This window comes from Lottia gigantea, assembly GCF_000327385.1.
Source record: "Lottia gigantea unplaced genomic scaffold LOTGIsca_7, whole genome shotgun sequence".
Lineage (NCBI taxonomy): Eukaryota > Metazoa > Mollusca > Gastropoda > Lottiidae > Lottia > Lottia gigantea.
In genome coordinates this window covers 1158225-1176076 of record NW_008710370.1, presented here as the reverse complement: position 1 = coordinate 1176076, position 17852 = coordinate 1158225, and positions in this window count along the sequence as shown.

The window sequence follows — 17852 nt, the reverse complement described above, 5'->3', positions numbered from 1 at the left end:
GGTTTTTTTTCTCCGCTACCAAGCGTAGACAATCTATATACTTCTTTTGATATAAATCTAACAATTAATGCTCAAACGTGATAAAAGCCTCGTTGAAGCTTTCTAGCGATACGCGTTCAGCTATCGGGAATCTGATTGATACGAAAGCGTGAGTAAATATTTGAGCAGACACAGTTTTAATTATGGATCTTCGTATCTTTAGTATTGCAATTTGGTGACGTTATGACGCCATCGACTTCTTTTAGCAAGGACATCAATAAATGTCTGTTAAGCTTTTCAATATTCCACCATTCGTCTAATCATTTAGAGCTTTTTGGAAACATAATGATAAAAGACTTGAAATAATGAAACGAAATAGATTTTTTCATTTATTCTGTAGTTTCCTCTTGTCTGGACATCATTAGATCTATTTCTAGATTTTTTTCCAATTCCTGTTATAATATGGCATGGGAATGTATCATTTGCTACAGTTTCCGGACACAATTCAATTGAATTTATTTACACATTTCTTGAAAATTCGCTGAGAACAGAACAGTAGTTGAAAATTACTTTTCGAAATGATATTGAACTGTGAAGCTCTAACACATATATTTTGTGCTTGTTACAAAACCCCTATAACTATAACTATTATTATGCCTAATTTATTATCAAATGGAAAGATAATTGAATAGTTTTACTATAATAAGGGAAGTTATTCTTACTTATCTGGATGAATTAAAGCTTTGACAGACACTCTATTATCCCCCCGCCAAAAACACATCAGAGGGCGCCCTACTTCTGAATATAAGGTTATCGAATATTTTATTAATCCTTGCTACATGGTTAAAGTGGTTTAGGATGGCATGTCAAGCTCTACCGGAAATGACAATGACTTAATGCAAATATTTTGGTTTCTCAACTATGTCTTTTAGTTTAAACAGTTTGATCCCACCACTGAGAAAGTTGTTTACTTTGTGGACTGTGGACAGCTGACATCACTGTTTGAGATGTTCGTTATCACTGAATATATTCACAATATTGTGTAGTTCATTGTACATGTAATGTAAATCATTATATTCACCAAATTATATAGGTCATTGTTTTGTGATTGATTTTATTCACCAAATACTTTAGTTTATTGTGGTTGATTATATTCATCAAATACTGTAGTTTATTGTTTTATGGTTGATTATATTCACCAAATTATATAGGTCATTATTTTATGGTTGATTATATTCACCAAAAACTTTAGTTTATTGTGGTTTATTATATTCACCAAATACTGTAGTTTATTGTTTTATGGTTGATTATATTTAGCAAATACTGCAGTTTATTGTGGTTGATTATATTCACCAAAGTTTATTTTTTTATGATTGATTACAATCACCAAATTGTGTAGTTTGCTGTGGTTGATTATATTCATCAAATCACGACTTTATTGTTGTTGATTATATTCACCAATTTTTGTTATATGGTTGATTATATTCACCAAATACGTATGTTTATTGCGGTTGATTATATTCATCAAATACTGTGGTTTATTCATGGTTGATTATATTCACCAAATACTTTAGTATATTGTTTTATGGTTGATTATATTCACCAAATACTGTGGTTTATTGTTTCATGGTTGATTATATTCACCAAATACTTTAGTATATTGTTTTATGGTTGATTATATTCACCAAATACTTTAGTATATTGTTTTATGGTTGATTATATTCACCAAATACTATAGTTTATTGTTTTATGGTTGATTATATTCACCAAATACTGTAGTTTATTATTTTATGGTTGATTATATTTACCAAATGCTCTAGTTTATTGTTTTTTGGTTGTTCATCAAGAATGGATTAATCATCCTGGTAAGAATGTATTGAAGTTAATAGTGAATTTTAAAATTAAAAAAGATGCATTTTTATGTTGCTTTCGTAGTGTGGCTATGAACTTTTTGATTGTGTGTCATTATTACTGGGTTGTAATGCAATATAGGATTGTAAATGTCAGAGTTATTTAGCCTAAAGCCTACTGAATTCAATTTCCATCTATACAGGAAACGATCGAGATTCTGAGCAAATATTTTCTTGTATAATATGTTTTAGTTGTGGAGAACCATATTCACCAAATAATGCATTTAATACAGACAATAACAAAATACATCAAATATAACACACGAGAACAATAATATGTAATTTGCCTTAATTTAAAAAAAGCTTTATTTTCAAGTAGATAATAGCAAAGCGATAAAATTTCAACAATTCCAACATTGCTAACGTAATTAGAAAATACAGGATGTATTTGTGGGTCATTTTGGTAATAAAAAGAATTTATTGGAAAACGAATGAAATTCAACAAAAAACATTGGTTCTTCTGCCTTGGGCTTAATTAACGAGGCGTTCAATATTTGCGTACTGGTAACAAAGATACGAAATCAATTATATTTTAGTGTGTAAACAAACGTTAATGGATGAAGAGACGGGAGAAAAAGAAGCACATTATAGTTATAGTAATATGACAACAATATACAAATTACTAATTCTGCAATACCAGACTTAGATCAATGTCTATATACATCTTTTAATATACTTCAATAGTTTCTAATAGTTAGAAATAATCTGTTCAATAGTTTATAATCTATCTTTCGAATGCTCAAATCGTATTGTTCTGAAAGTTTCAGACCGGAAGTTGTGCAGCAGGCGTATAATATGGTGGGGATATCTGAGAATCTTTGCAGAGGTGAATTAATTTGTTTTGGTTATCCGACCACTACGTGTAATCGCAGAAAACAATCAAAGGAATTAAAAAAAATACTCTCTTGTGACAGTAGTACATATAGTACGTTAAGTCATGCTTCAAGTATACCAAAGTTCTAAAATTCTTGTACGAAATTGATGGCTACATTGCATGAAATTTGGAAAAAATAATTTTGTAATGGTCGCTTAAATTTATCACGGCCATGGATATCATGTTTCAACAATCAGGCGACAATTTTCTATTTGCATACCGATTTGAAATCTATTGAATAATACTACTATAATGGTGATAATAAGTGTATTCTTGAAGAGGGTCGATTAGGTACAAATTGCGTTATCTTGTACAGTAATTTATTATTTGGACATAATTCAATAACTATAACATGCCCCACAGAAATCAGTTTAAATAAACTGCACTTAAACTGCCTAGCGATGTCACAGGAAACGTAGGTCAAGTAATTCCGTTTCAAAGATATTTAAGAAAATATTTTAAACGGAACGTCCAATATGTGACCCCAGGCGTTAGGGATAGTCACTGACGATTTCATACGAAAGTATGTCCATAATAGAGCTTGTGTTATTACTGTGGTAACAGTTTTCTGTGGCCAAATTTGCGATGGTGAAGGTATACCTTGGGTTTATAAGGTTTTGAGTGAACTGAGAAATCTGGTTATCGTCAATATCATAGGAGCTGGTAATTGTCTAATTTGGACTGAGATGAAAATGACAGTTGTTGTCAGTAGTTAGTCAGTGATATTACTGACAGTCACTGATAGTCTAATAATTGTCGTTCTCATGTCGACATCGACTTAATTTTGTCATTTATTTGATTGCTTAATTAGAATAAAATTTCTATAAAAGAAGCAATTTGTTGGTTATTTTTATTTTTATTTTAAATCTTGCTCAAATATGTTGATTTCGATTCTGTCCGTTGTTTTAGTAATCTCATTAGAGAATTACCTGGTTGGCGAAATTCAGTTACATGTATTGATATGTGCTGTATAGTGTATATATTGAAATGTTATCCAAGTAAAATGTCCCCAATATATATCCATATATATCCCTACGGAGTCATTTCAATTCATATAGTTTATCCAGGAAAGATGAATTTGAATTATTTTGGTAATACCACTGGAAGAAACCTCTGGATAATGAGTTAGTGAAAATTTGCACTGGATATAAAGTCATGTCTTGCCTTTTTTGTTGGAGTTAATCCATGGACTGTGTTGTATCATTGAGGTACTCGAAAACTAGAACTCCCCATTCCCAACCATTGTTCCCTAGACAGTTGGTTATCCAAGCTACAGGGGGGGCAAAGGCAGAGGGAGTGCCCATTTGAAAAAATTCTGACAACCGACCAATTCCATGACTGCAACTAAACACAATTGCCCCTTGGATATATTACTTGCCCCTCAGAAAAATCAAGTTTGGTTCGTGGAGAACGACAGTCGATATTCCATTATTGCCATATTCATTGGATAAGGAACGTAACAGTAGGATGTAAAACTCCGATCCATACTTTTTATCAGAGAAAATATTAAACTTGACCTACATAGGATGTTAGATATTTTATCAATCGGCGGTGTAACATCATTGATATGATATTTGGTCGCTATGGTTACAGATAAGAGAGTGTGCTCAATGTATTATGGGTAATATTTTAAGTCAATAAAGGTTATTTTAATATATCTAATATATTACGTCATTAAACCTTTATTTACAAATTATCATCTATAGAGTTCACAAATACCTGATAGTTATACACGTTAAGATAGTGTAATTGATTAACCTTACAGGTGTGAGTTCAATATTTTACCATTGAAGGGACAGATTCGACATTTTCGGCGGTTGATTTGGATAATTCGCATAATTCTTTCAAAAATACAAAATTACATGAAACTAAGAATTATATAAAAATATATCTGTGCTCTATATGGATGAGTCTCAAGAAAAGACGACTCGTCATCTTAACTTTCAAACGCGATAATTCTACACACACATGGAGTTACGGGCTCTAATTTTGGACGTTGAGCTGTGAAGACTTTAACTGATTAGCTTCGCTTAAAAACCGTTTCTGATACTAAGGTTCGATTGGTCAAACTGATTGCGAACCTTTCCCTTTAAGGGTCGCTTAATTTTTGTTATAAAATGAAAAAGGGTCGTTTGATTAAGAAAATACTGGAGATGTTGATGATCCCTCCATAGCTCTGGATACACTGATATTAAACCGGAAGTAGACTGAATAATATCAAAGTGTCTTGATATGCGTCATATTCAATTGATATTATATATATATAAACAATGACAAACCATATTCAAATACTTTTCAGGTAACAAGTGCCAAAGTCTATTAAATAGGGAAAGAACAATGTTCCAATTTATGTGAAATGAAGGGCCGGTACAAAACTCATCCCATAAACCATCTGAGTAATATAGATAGAAAATTCTTTGTCTAAATTTTATACTGAGAGATTTAGTCATTATAATTCATTTCACATTACTGACATTTGAAGCTAACTAGCTAGAGTTATCATGTCGCCCAGTACTTGAAGTTAGTGATTTTATAAGTTGGGCTCGACCTCCCTCATCAAGACTTGTGTCAGATGATAAGATGGCCATTGGCTGACTCTTCTCAGATGAAATTAGTTTGATTTCATTGCTATACCTGGGAATGTGTAAACACTGCGTCATAGTTGTGACATCATTTTGCTGTCATATGTCGTTCTTTAATTGTCGTTTGAAAGCCGTCTAGAATTTCGAGAGCAGGAGACGTGATATTTAAGGATTGACGAAGAGGCATCATTAAAAATCAAGATTGTAGGAAATATGGTCATAAATATGTCCAGTTTTAGTTATTAGGTTTTCAGTATCTCTTCCATATTCAATAAATTTATGTGGGTTTTTAATGAAACTCGGTTACTTTAATGTAGTTTTATGTTCTTGAAGGATAAAAAATATATCTTCCAAAGTTATAAAATTTAAATATTTAAATCATATTGATTGTGCCTGTAAGAAGATTAATTGCTGATCAAAATGAGGTCAAAAAGCCTCTCATCTTATTGTTATGATGCAATCGTCGCACCTCATGACATTTTTATAATTTTAACAGATTGGATTGAAAACTATAAAATAAACTTATGAACTCCTGTAGTTATCACATGGTCTAGGGATACAATTTTAAAGATTTACTCGGCTTTCGACATATCGTTAAAAATAAATTTTAACCTTTGTATATAGTTTACGATGGTTACAAATTAACAAGCAATAGCCTTCCGTACTTTGCAACAATATTAATGCCTACTTATGTATTGGTTATATTAGGAAATTTGAAATTATAAAAACATTTAAGATAATGAATCAAAAATATTTTACATGTCTCAATCCTCAAGATACACCTAAAAACGTTCTTGTATTCGTCCAGAAGTTCTTATTGGTTTACATTAGAGCAGTATACCATCCAATATTCTTTATGTTTATTGCTGTTTGCCGATAAATTTATATGTATATATACTCTATTTTATTTGTTATTTGCCTCTATCATTTACCTTTTCACCTAATCTCAACTAACAGCGAATTTCTACGTTCATTCACTAAAGCAATTTTACTACTACAGTGCAAATAGAAACACAGGCCGAGATAAAATAAAGATATTTACTTTTCTATTCACTCAAGTCTACACAATACTATTGAAGATTTCAAATCATTTTCTATTCGTTTATTGTACAATACTGATTTTGATAGCAATTTTATTATGTTTGAGTATTGATTTGAAATATAAATACAAACACGCTTAATATAAATATAATAAACTTGAAAATAAAATATAAATATGCTTGATACAATTATAATACAGTTAATATGAACTTGTGTATTTACCAAGTGAACATAAGCCATTTGAAAGTCGCAATTGTTATTCTTTGACTAATATTTACAAATAGTTCATTAAATCACTGTCATTCTGTTATACAAGGGCCGATGTTTGGCGAAATGAAAAGGGGAAGAGAAAATGAAAAAGCGGATCAAACCACGAGTAAATACCAAAGTTAAATAATTCTATTCAAATTTGACAATATTTGCTTTATATTTGTGGATTGAAACTGATCATTTGTTAGAAGGTGTGTTAATAAACAGGTAATTCTATAGAATTTCTCATATTATCGCTCGAGCGTAAACTATCACCCATGTTTTTATGGAATATCTTTTTCAAAACGACATTTACACAGCACAAAATCACAATTTGTCTCGCACTATATTCACAGCACGGTGGCTATTCAACGATTCATTATAGACTCTACTACATCTAAATCCTTTCCGGTATGCCAAGTCACGTACTCTATTTTACACTATTATTCATGCGCCTAGATTGTGCCGCCTGCACAGACGAACATAACCCCATATGCCCAATTTTGCTTTGGAAATGTAGTAAAAGCTGAATAAAAATCTTTGTTTCTGACGTGACCTAGCAACTAAAGCTAATTTGACCCAGGACCATGAATGCGAAAAAATATCGTTTTCTAATGATTAATCGCTGCCTTCTTCTGGCTGAGATGGTTGCTATTCAAGGTAAATCATACTTGGAGGGTGCCATATTGTTCCCCTTTTCAATTTGTCAACATTTTCTAAACAGGTCGCTTAACTCATTATAAATTCTGTCGCTTCACTCACTTTTCAAAAGGGTGGTCTTTGAAATAAAGTTGCACAATCGTGGTGGATTTTTTGATCATTTACTTCATAATGGCCATCAACATCTTTGACAAAACTTTGTGTTAATTCGTATCAAAAGTTTATTAAAAGACACATAATGAAATTTAAATTATTTTTTACTTGTCTCCATGTCAAGGAAAGTTTAAAGATTTTCTTTTCAAAATTACTCCATGTCTTTTTAAATGGAAATGAAGGATTTAAACTACCTTCTGCCAAGTCGTCTGCGTAACTGCACGAGAGCGCGTGACACACATGATATCGTCTGTGCAAGATTTGAGGATATTGTCTGGAAATGTTTTGTAGTAAGAAGCAAATTATCTGATAATATTAAGCTAATAATTTACGCCTCATTTCTCAAAAGGAAAGGAATTATTACCAAATGCCTTTATTGAGATATCAGCGACTCAGTTTATTGTCATGCTATCACCAACGCATCCATCATTCACAAACGCCTTGGGTGACAATATTTTGGAAGGCTTATTTTGAAAACGATTCGAACGACACAAAGACTGTAATTAAACGGCAATTTAAGGGTCAGGGCGCTCACTTTTATCCGGTTGTTTTTAATTCCGTGGTTTATGACACTGACTTTACAATCAGGAAAATTGGACTTAAATGAAACTTTGTTTTTATTTCGTTTTGGACGTTATTTGTTCTATCTATTGGCTACTAACTTGTCATCAAACTACCAATTATTCTCGGGAAATTGTTATATTTGTCAGATAGAATGCTATGAATAAGGTCCATTATTTAGAGCCTGTTTAATCTATTTACAATTTTCTATTGAAATTAATGTTGTATCGAGAGCTAGGAGTTCAGTTGATCAACACTTTCAATCACGGTATCTACAAAAAATGGGTAAGAATTAATAAGTCTGGAAAGGTGCCAAAATTAAACCTTTCGTTAATTATAATTATACCCCTTCATTGTATATTGTGATGACGAAAGGCGATTTTCTGGACGTTTAATCCCAATTAGATGCAACGTTATCGTCTTTGTCCCAATTCTGTGAATCTGGAAGTTCATGAAACTTGGTATCCAAATACGATGAAATGTACGACATTCCCCTTTGACCTCGAATAGTGAAAATGCTATTGCCCCTTATTTTTCAACCAATGTTTGAAAATGGGTTATTTCATGTGGAATTTATTTGCAACAACTAAAATAATTTTCCAAATTTTCTGGTGTTGTGTTAATGTACGCTTTTGACCGTTTATGAGAGTCCCTCGCCTTCCCAAAACATGCATGTTATCTCTAGAAGCATAATATGAGCGACAATTCCTATTTCTTTAGGTACTATTATACTTTAAAATACGTTTGTCGTTTATCTTTTGTTGATTTAAAATACTTTAATATAGTAAAGTCACATTGTTTTATGTTCAGAATCTATTTATAAGGTAATAAATTAATTTGACTTTACATTTTACGTAAGATTACAAATAGTTGGGGGTATTTTAAACGGACATTGACCGCCATAAAGTCGCACCAAACTATCTCAAGTCGTAATATAGGATCTCACTTGAAATGTATATACGTAATTCCTTATTACGTAAATATTATCTACAAATTCAAACTATTTAAATTTATAATCAACTTCAAAAGCGGTTCACCACTCAAAAATATTTCTAAATATTTATTATAAACATTGCTATCTCGAGCTCAATGGTCGCCTACATCTTCGTCTATACAATGGAAGTGTATAGGAGTTGGATTGTTCAAAATGTTCTTTCCGTTGGATTTAAGTCCACAATAAACTACGTTTTGAAAAGAAAGGCGGCAGTTTCCCGTACTTCTTTATACAAGAACATCGAAAGTATCGTTGTGTCTGAAATAAAAGATTCCAAACAGGACGAGCGTATGACAACCCAATAGATGGAAAAGCTAATTTCGTTTGAGGAGTAGCTATTAATATGTCGCTTATATCCTTTTCTTTCATCGTTTGTTTCTCTGTGTTTACCTTAGTCGAGCAATGTCAACAAAATCTCATTTATGGTTAAAAAGGGCCAATGTTAGATTGACAATGGTCAGGTCCTTTCAGAAAATGTTTGCTAGTTTCCCTAACGGATGGTATCTGAGGGGTCAAATAATAACAACAAGGGTTTCAAGTTGGCAGATTTTCTCGTCTTAATATCCGTCTTGTCCAGATTAACAAGTCTCTTAGCCATCTGTAGACTAGTTTTCCATAAAGGGTATTTTATTATAGTCAGTTCTATCTTGAAGAACATATACAAAATTTAATTCAAACCAATATTAATGATAAAATCTAATTTCTGGATAGAGGGCTAAATTATAGAAGGCAAAATTGTAAAAATTCAGATAATTCTTCTACATACAAAAAAACAAAAACACTTTATCTTAACAATCTTCCAAATCGTTGGTTTTTTTTTTGTCTCTTTTTCTGTAATAAGCTGTGAGGCGTGGAATTCATTGATGATAACGTTTAAATTTGATTAGAAAACTGCTGTAAAATTCAAGCTTTTAGAAATTAATAGCAGTTATAAAGCGAAAATTCATTACTCAAATCCCCATTGTACATCGTCGATACATCACATTGATTCAATCGCTTTGAACTTTTTATTTTCTAATCAACATAGACAAAATACAGACCCGTGGAAATAATGGTGCCAATGTTTACTTAGTCTCCTGTTCAATTTCCTCGCTGTTTATAGATTTTATTCTATATTCCACGCTCGAGTGACTAGGTATACAAACTTCAGCTACCCCAGGGGAGTTTCTATTTTAAACAATATAATATTGACGCTTTGGTCAATTATGGTTTTAAGGGATATGGTCACAAATTTACTTTAGACATCAACAAAATACTCCAGAACAAATTACCTGTGGGTATTTGGACTGAACCGGAAGTAGCATTTAAATTGCAGGATTTTTAATTGTTACTCTAAAAATCGTGAAAAAAAACTCCACATCTTTGTATCATTCATCATTTCAAGATTTCCGTTCTTTAATGTTCGAGACATGAAATGGCGTCATTGGTTTTAATTTTGATGTTACAGCCCTTTGTTAATGAACACTGGCTTTATAAGGAAAAAAGTGGAAACATAACTTTAATTTCACGCTAAAAGAATAGAAGAGTTTTGTAGTAGTTACATGCAATAGGTAAATTTGAACAGTTATTTCTGAGTTAACAAGACCAATAAGATGTCAATATTTAGTTTTTGATTATATGTTGAAGTAAAATCTCTTATCCTTTTGTATAAAGAGTTATCTTATGTCAACTTGTTAACATTTTTAAAAAAAAGGACAGTTTATTTTGATAAAATATGTAAATATATTAATATGCTCATTATTATTTAAATACACTTTATTTTCTTGTCGTTTTTCATATTTGATCAGTGATTTGAATCGAGAGTTAGGAGTGTGTTTATATTATTTATTTATCGTTGGTTTTCGAAAAGTCTTTTTAAGAGTTTGTTTGTCAATTTGGAAAATGTGTTTACCTTAAATTATTATGAGTTTCATTATTTGATTTTTCAATTCCATCTATTCATCATTGGTGATTTCTATTAGTAAAAAAATAAGTAACGTTTCTTAAGAGCTTTATAGGAGTATCTAAACTTGAAAAACTTGAAAATGTGTGTATACAATATTTATTATGAGTTCCATAATTTGATATGAGCTTTCTACTTCTGAATCGTTTGGTTATCAAAAACCTTTTTGAAAGAAATTGGTTGAGCTCATCCTTATAGTATTTTCAGAAAAAAAACAATTTAAGTTTGGGGGTGGTGTAAATGTCATTGAGTAAGTGAGTGAATGTCCATATAGTGCAAAGGTGAAAACTTTGTGATGTTCAAACTTCCATAGTTTTAACACCTTATTTTAATGAGGAACCCCACATGTGTGTGTCAGTTTCTAAAAATGTCGTCATTCCATTTTATTTTAAGGTCAAAAAATTAAAAACCATTACTTGTTGCATAATTATATATCTAAAACGATTGCGTCTACGTAATTTTTTGCAATCAGATTGCTTATGAAGTCTTTGTTAAAAATACAAAGTTTTTATATGAACAGAATTTTCTGAAAAATATGAAAATATTATGGGAATATTGAAATAATATAAATTTTTTATTGAACCAGATTGGGCAAATGAAGGTAACCTCGGGGTACTTTTGTCAGTATAGAGAAATTAAGAAAAGGGAAGCGGTGCCTATTTGGAGAAAATAACAAAGTTTACTTTTTTTATTAGAAATTTAACAATTTTATACAACGAATTTTCTTATATCGACAAAATATTTTTTTCGAAAATGAACAAATCGATAAATTGTAAAATAGAAACAGGTGGTAACTAAGAGATGGTTGAAAAAGAAAATGGCAGCTAGGTGAGATATTAGATAGAGACAAAGTGATGGTAGTATACAGGTGTCTTCTATATTGTAATATGGCCTGATAACTAAATTGATCCATGATAAATTTTTATATCCCAGCAACGACATAAATTGATGTCACTAGCCAAAGATATAGGATAATAAAATTGTCCCTCCAGTCAGTCACTAATTAGTTTTTATTCTGCTGTTATATATTGAATACTTTACCTGATTTGATTCCATTCGGGATTTGATGAAGTATGCTTTAAAACCTATAAGAATCTTCTTTTGACTCATTTATCTTTTGAAATTCCTTGCAATTGCTTTGAGAATAAAAAAAAAACATTTTTGCTTCAGATGTAGATAATGCGAACAGGCGACATCAATCAGTTTGACAGCAACATATAAGATTTAAAGAATGTTCATCTGCTTGCGTTATTGCTTTCTGGCAGCCTTGCAATTTGTCCATTAATAATTCTTTTATAACTTTTTTTTATTTGTTCTTTCAGTAGCGATTCATTAGTATAACAATATTTCAAATGTATAGTTTTCTTGTCAAAATGGACCCAGGGTTTTCAAAACAGTTTGAAATCTTCGCCTAAATTTAATGAATATGATAACGATCACAAAATATTCAGCTATCTAAAATACTCAAGAACAGACAAAATTTCAAATAACTGGGATTATATCTTAATACAACATGGCGTCATATCTTGAGCCATCAATCATTTTTACCAATGACCAATCAGAAATGACGTTAATATAATTAATCGGAACTTCTCAACGAACCAATGAGATATCTGATTTCATAAGTCCAGGATGTACCTTGATCGATAGAAGTATAGATATGACAATTGACAATGAGTATTTTGTATTTCCCTAAAGTCATGATGGTGGGTTCTTTTTTTTAAGAAGGAAGACATGCATGTATTTTTTTCAGTTTTATGAGCGTATTGTTATCTGCACACCGACGGAATGGAAAAGTTTATTCATATGACATCTATTTCCCTAAACATTGCATAATGTTGGAATAATAAGTCATTATATTTGTCTTCCCTATGTCGAAAAATAATATATTTTAAAGATTGTTGGCTCAGAGTAGTAAGGAAGCATTGGGAAGAGAAATTTATCTATACGGGAAAATATCGACAACCTAGTTTCTACAGATCAAAATATTTACCTTTAGAAGGGAGATAACTCCTTTATTTAAATAGTGGTAAGGACACTATAATATGTTTTACTCTTGTTGAAACACGTTAAAGGAGGAATTTCTGAACTTTATTTCGGAGTGCAGTTCTGTACCTACTGTTAAATATTGTAATATTTCAGAAAATAGGTTTTAATTACAATTGCTAGACCTTTTAAATGAATCCAAGTATATGAAGTACTTTGTTTATGGATATTCTAGTCTTTGTATATTCGGCTACTCTCGGTTATAATAGAAGTTCACTACGTTTATCTTAACCATCTCACACTATACCTTATTGAATTTAAAACAGCAAAATGAAATTTGGTAATATGATATGTATTGTATTCAAGATCAATTTTGCGCAATTAAATGTATTTGAATTGAGAATATTGTTTTTTTGGTTTTTGAAAATATAAATGGAAAGCAAGTATTTGAGATATAGTCACGTTCTCTGTTATTAAAATAGATGACAAGCCATCGATCCGATATGTTTGTGGCGAGAAAAACGTTTTGAGGGCACGTTGATAGATTTTCACCTGGCCTGCTAATTACCGTGAAATAGACGGTAAAAACACGTCGGTAGAATGAAAGATCTACCTAGCAATGTACATGCATATGACTGGACCACGTGTTCTATTTCTTCCACACCCCCTCGACCTTTAGAGTGCTTTTAAAGTTTGAACTGTGTGTTGTTACCTTGGTAACGTCTTTTTCGGTAAATATTCAAACTTTTGTCAATTGTTCGTTTTCTAAGTCTAGTATTCGCAGATCGTTTTTCAGAAATCCTTTCAAGGCTCTCTGTCTGAATATCTTTATATACTTATATTTCAATTTACATTATAATAGATTCATATATCATTCAAATTATGGTCTATATATGGTACTTTCTTCAGAATATTTTTTAATATTAAACGTGAATAAAGTTATGTCTAGATACTTCGAAAATATTAGTCATCAGGAAATTGAAATTTCCAAAAAAGGACCGAAGCATCAAAAGAGTATAGGTTATATGTATTTACGTATCCCATTATATCCTCTTTAAAACTATTTACAAAAATATACACAGTCACCATTTTAATTAATAAAAGCCTTTTCAGGATATTTCCTTGTATAATATGAAAAAGACAAAATAAGGATTCTACCTGTTTGATATTTTGTTTGATGGATATGGCTTTTAAAATACCATATTGTTCTATTCATCAGAAGCGCTTTCACAAAAAAATATCCTGTTTGATTGAAATGACTTTTAAAACACCATATGGTTCTAGTTATGGTGTTGTCAGAACAAAAATTTATATTTATACAGAAAGTGAAGCTAAAAAACCGCAATAGGCTACCAACTTGTACATAGGCATATCACTTTTTACCTAGCGAATAAGTGGTTGCCGTAGTGAAAAATACAATTTTATCATAACGATTTTTTAAATAGTTATGACAAAATCAAAACAAAAAGTTTTCCACTAACTTTGACTTATTAGCATTACACATATAATTTAAATTAAATTCATGAGAGACATAATATTCAATATTTGTATGATATAGAATAGTTAATAAAAACATGCTTCCAACAATTTGAGAAACATGAAGATGTCAATATTTGTTATAAAATATAAAAAGAGAAATATCTATATACATTTTATGAATTTCAAATATTGATAACTATTGGTAAAGTAAATATATTAGATCTTGCCGCCAATTATAAATTTCTAAGTATGATATTGAATAAAAACATTAAAACAGAACTTGAATATTGCATATATAAGATTACTCTTACGATTTTTAAATATTAATTGTTTATGATTGCGATTTTCATGACGAAATTGTTGATTTAATTCATTAATTACTGAATAAAAAATTCATACTATAGTTTGCTAAGAAAAAAACTTTCACTATGTTATGTTTTCATTTCATGATCTGTTTTTGTTAGCAGTTTTATATTAAAAAGATTATATAGAGGTTTTTTGATTTTTCTTTGTGTGTATCATAGACACTGATAGCATCAATTTACAATTAGACGTCTGTGGAACTAAGTGTTTGATGACGTCATTAATCGCCAAAAATATAGTTTTAGTTTTAGTGGTTTTGGTTTGCAGGAACTACAGACGCCTGATTGAAAATCTAATGGTGCAAATTGATTTTATCAGTTTCCCCAATACACATACATTTTTTTCGAAAACCCCTTTATAATCCCTTTAGCGTACATGACTTGTGAATTGTTTTAATTTATTTTAGAAAAAAAAATGTTTTAATCACTTTAAAAATTTATTTCAAATAGGATTTAGATTTTCTTGATATGAGATTACGTTCGTGAACATTATATATTAACAGACTATTTTTAAACTGGAAAGTTTGTCCTCAAAATGATCCACTGACTTGGAACTCTTATCTTTACACTTGGTATTATAGTGAAAGAAACAGAACTGTTTTCTTTGAGAAAGTCAGTGTAAAACTGTGTGTAAAACTGAGTGAATATTTGAAGAAGTTTTTGTTGTTGATGAAAGATGAGGAATCAGTCAATATTGACTGGAGTGGAGTGAACGTGTTACTTAGAATACATTTTCTATCAACTTAACATAATATCAAACATTATTTTCTAAATATTGACATAACTTCCCCCCATTTTGATAACATAGACTTTTTATATTGTCTCAATGTGATAATGATACTTATAATTATCACGAGTAGCATAATTTGACGGTCTTGTTTCTATCTGGAAGATAACCAAGTTTACCATGATTTGCCTTACAATGTAATGGTGTTAACACTCCGACCATAGTGATCTCAAAATTTAGTTTTTTGTCATAACAGTTGCACAAATTTTGCCCCAAATATTTAATTTACATGCCATTTTGCACTGCTAACAGAAATTATTTAGTTTAGGAATTTCTTTGTCAGTAGGATTATTCCTCAATATGACAGGGAGAGGGTGATCTGACATGCGTTAGATCGCTTTTTTATTAATGTGTCTTATGTTCAGTTTATAGAGTTTATTTAAGACAAATCAGAATTATGTGTTCATCATTACTGTTTGAGTCCGAAACCAATCGGAGAAATGCTGATGGAAATAAAATTCCCTACGTACGAACAATCCGAACCGCAACGAAACCCAAAATCCAAAGCAACATATTAGCAAGACATTGGTAGCAGCTAATGAACTTTTTCAATTCCGCTATGGACATTTGATCCAGAATATTCGATGGATGGTGAATTCACGGATTTCGACTTTTGACTGAACTGTGTGACATTAGACTAGCGGGGAAGACAAGTTTGTTTTAGCAGGGCCATTGCGTACACATTGAATAATGTTAGGTTCAAATTAGTTAAATTTGGAACTCTTCATCAGAAAGGTGAGAATACACACCGAATGGCAATTCTTGTAGGTTTCCGTGGGTACGTGAGCATTGTCCACAATTGAAACTTCGTCGCGTCACGTCTAGTGTACTTAGTAGTAGTTTTTGAAACTCTAGGCGGAGTATTTGCTATTGATTTCAATGTTTTAAAACATAACATGGTTATGACGAAACGTGGTGTAAATGTAGTCCTATTTGTTTTGTTGTTTTATATGTTAGACTTGAAGTTAAAAAGTAGAAGTCTATAGAGTACGTGGTACCTCCCCCGCTGTCCATTTTGAACACTATTAGATCATAATCTCTTGTTTCCGTTCAAAATACGTTTTAGTACGATTTGTACCAAAATAACCACGGATTATCCCCCTTTATCACATGAAGATTATCTATTTCCTTTTGGCAAGTATTTTTGGTGCTTTTCTAGTTATTTCGTTCATTTTCACGAGTATTTGTGCTGTACCGGAAGTGCTGTTGTCTCGGAAAAATAAAATGATAAATATGTACAGCGGAAATGATTGAAACTATAACAGGTGGAAAAGACAAGCTTCAGAAAATACAGGACTATAGTTGCTTGTTTTTATTTTTGTTTATATTTAACTACAACCCGCTGTTTTGAGTTTTTCTGTGTTGCATTTTTTTAAGATAACAAGTTACTAAGCAAAACGTGTATAAATATTAGTTAAAGATTTAACTAATTATTCTAACTGCCTTTTCTCACAACACTCTTGTACTCAAATATTAACATTTTTACTTCGCTCTTTTCAAATTTGTCGTCGATTTTCTTCGTTGTCTCTGATAAATCCTTTACATATATTAAACTAGTTAAATAAATACTGTCAATTTACCCACACTTTTAAAGACGTACGTTTTCAGATGGGCATTGACTTGACTTTTCTTGACGATACGTTTGGTTCAGTATCTTTACCGCGATATCAGTTAGAATCGTTAGAACTGATCTACTTCAACAGATGCCACATCTTATTAAATTACATCATAGTGACTTTTGGAAAAAAGGACCTGAATTCTTGATAATAAAATGTCTTTAAAATTTTCCACATGTAGCCTAAGATCAATTCCTAATTCGGCATATCTTAAAAACGTATATGTTAGAAATTGAAAGTTGTATTGGGTCGCTGTATAAGGCAAGTATATCATGATCAAAAGCAACTTTTTTCATGGACATCCAAGCTTGTGATAATGAACATCTCAAATTTCAAAGATAATCGTTTTCACATTCTAAACCATCATTGACAAAAAGATGATTACTTGGATTTGCATGAATTTATTAAAAGTCTACAGTTGCAGTATGCACTATTTATGAATACAAAGCGTTAATCAATAGGGACAAAAACCTACTCCCTGCTTTACCCAATATTTAGTATATATACTAGAATTATGAAAGACATGTAGATTGTAATCCACTTTACAATAGAATAAAGAAGAACTAAATAGAAGTAATATTGATAAATATGTAGAATTATTTAACATGATAGGCATGTCTGTATTTATTTTCAGATTAATTAAATGAAAGATTAGAAACTGGTCTTTGAAATGTTAG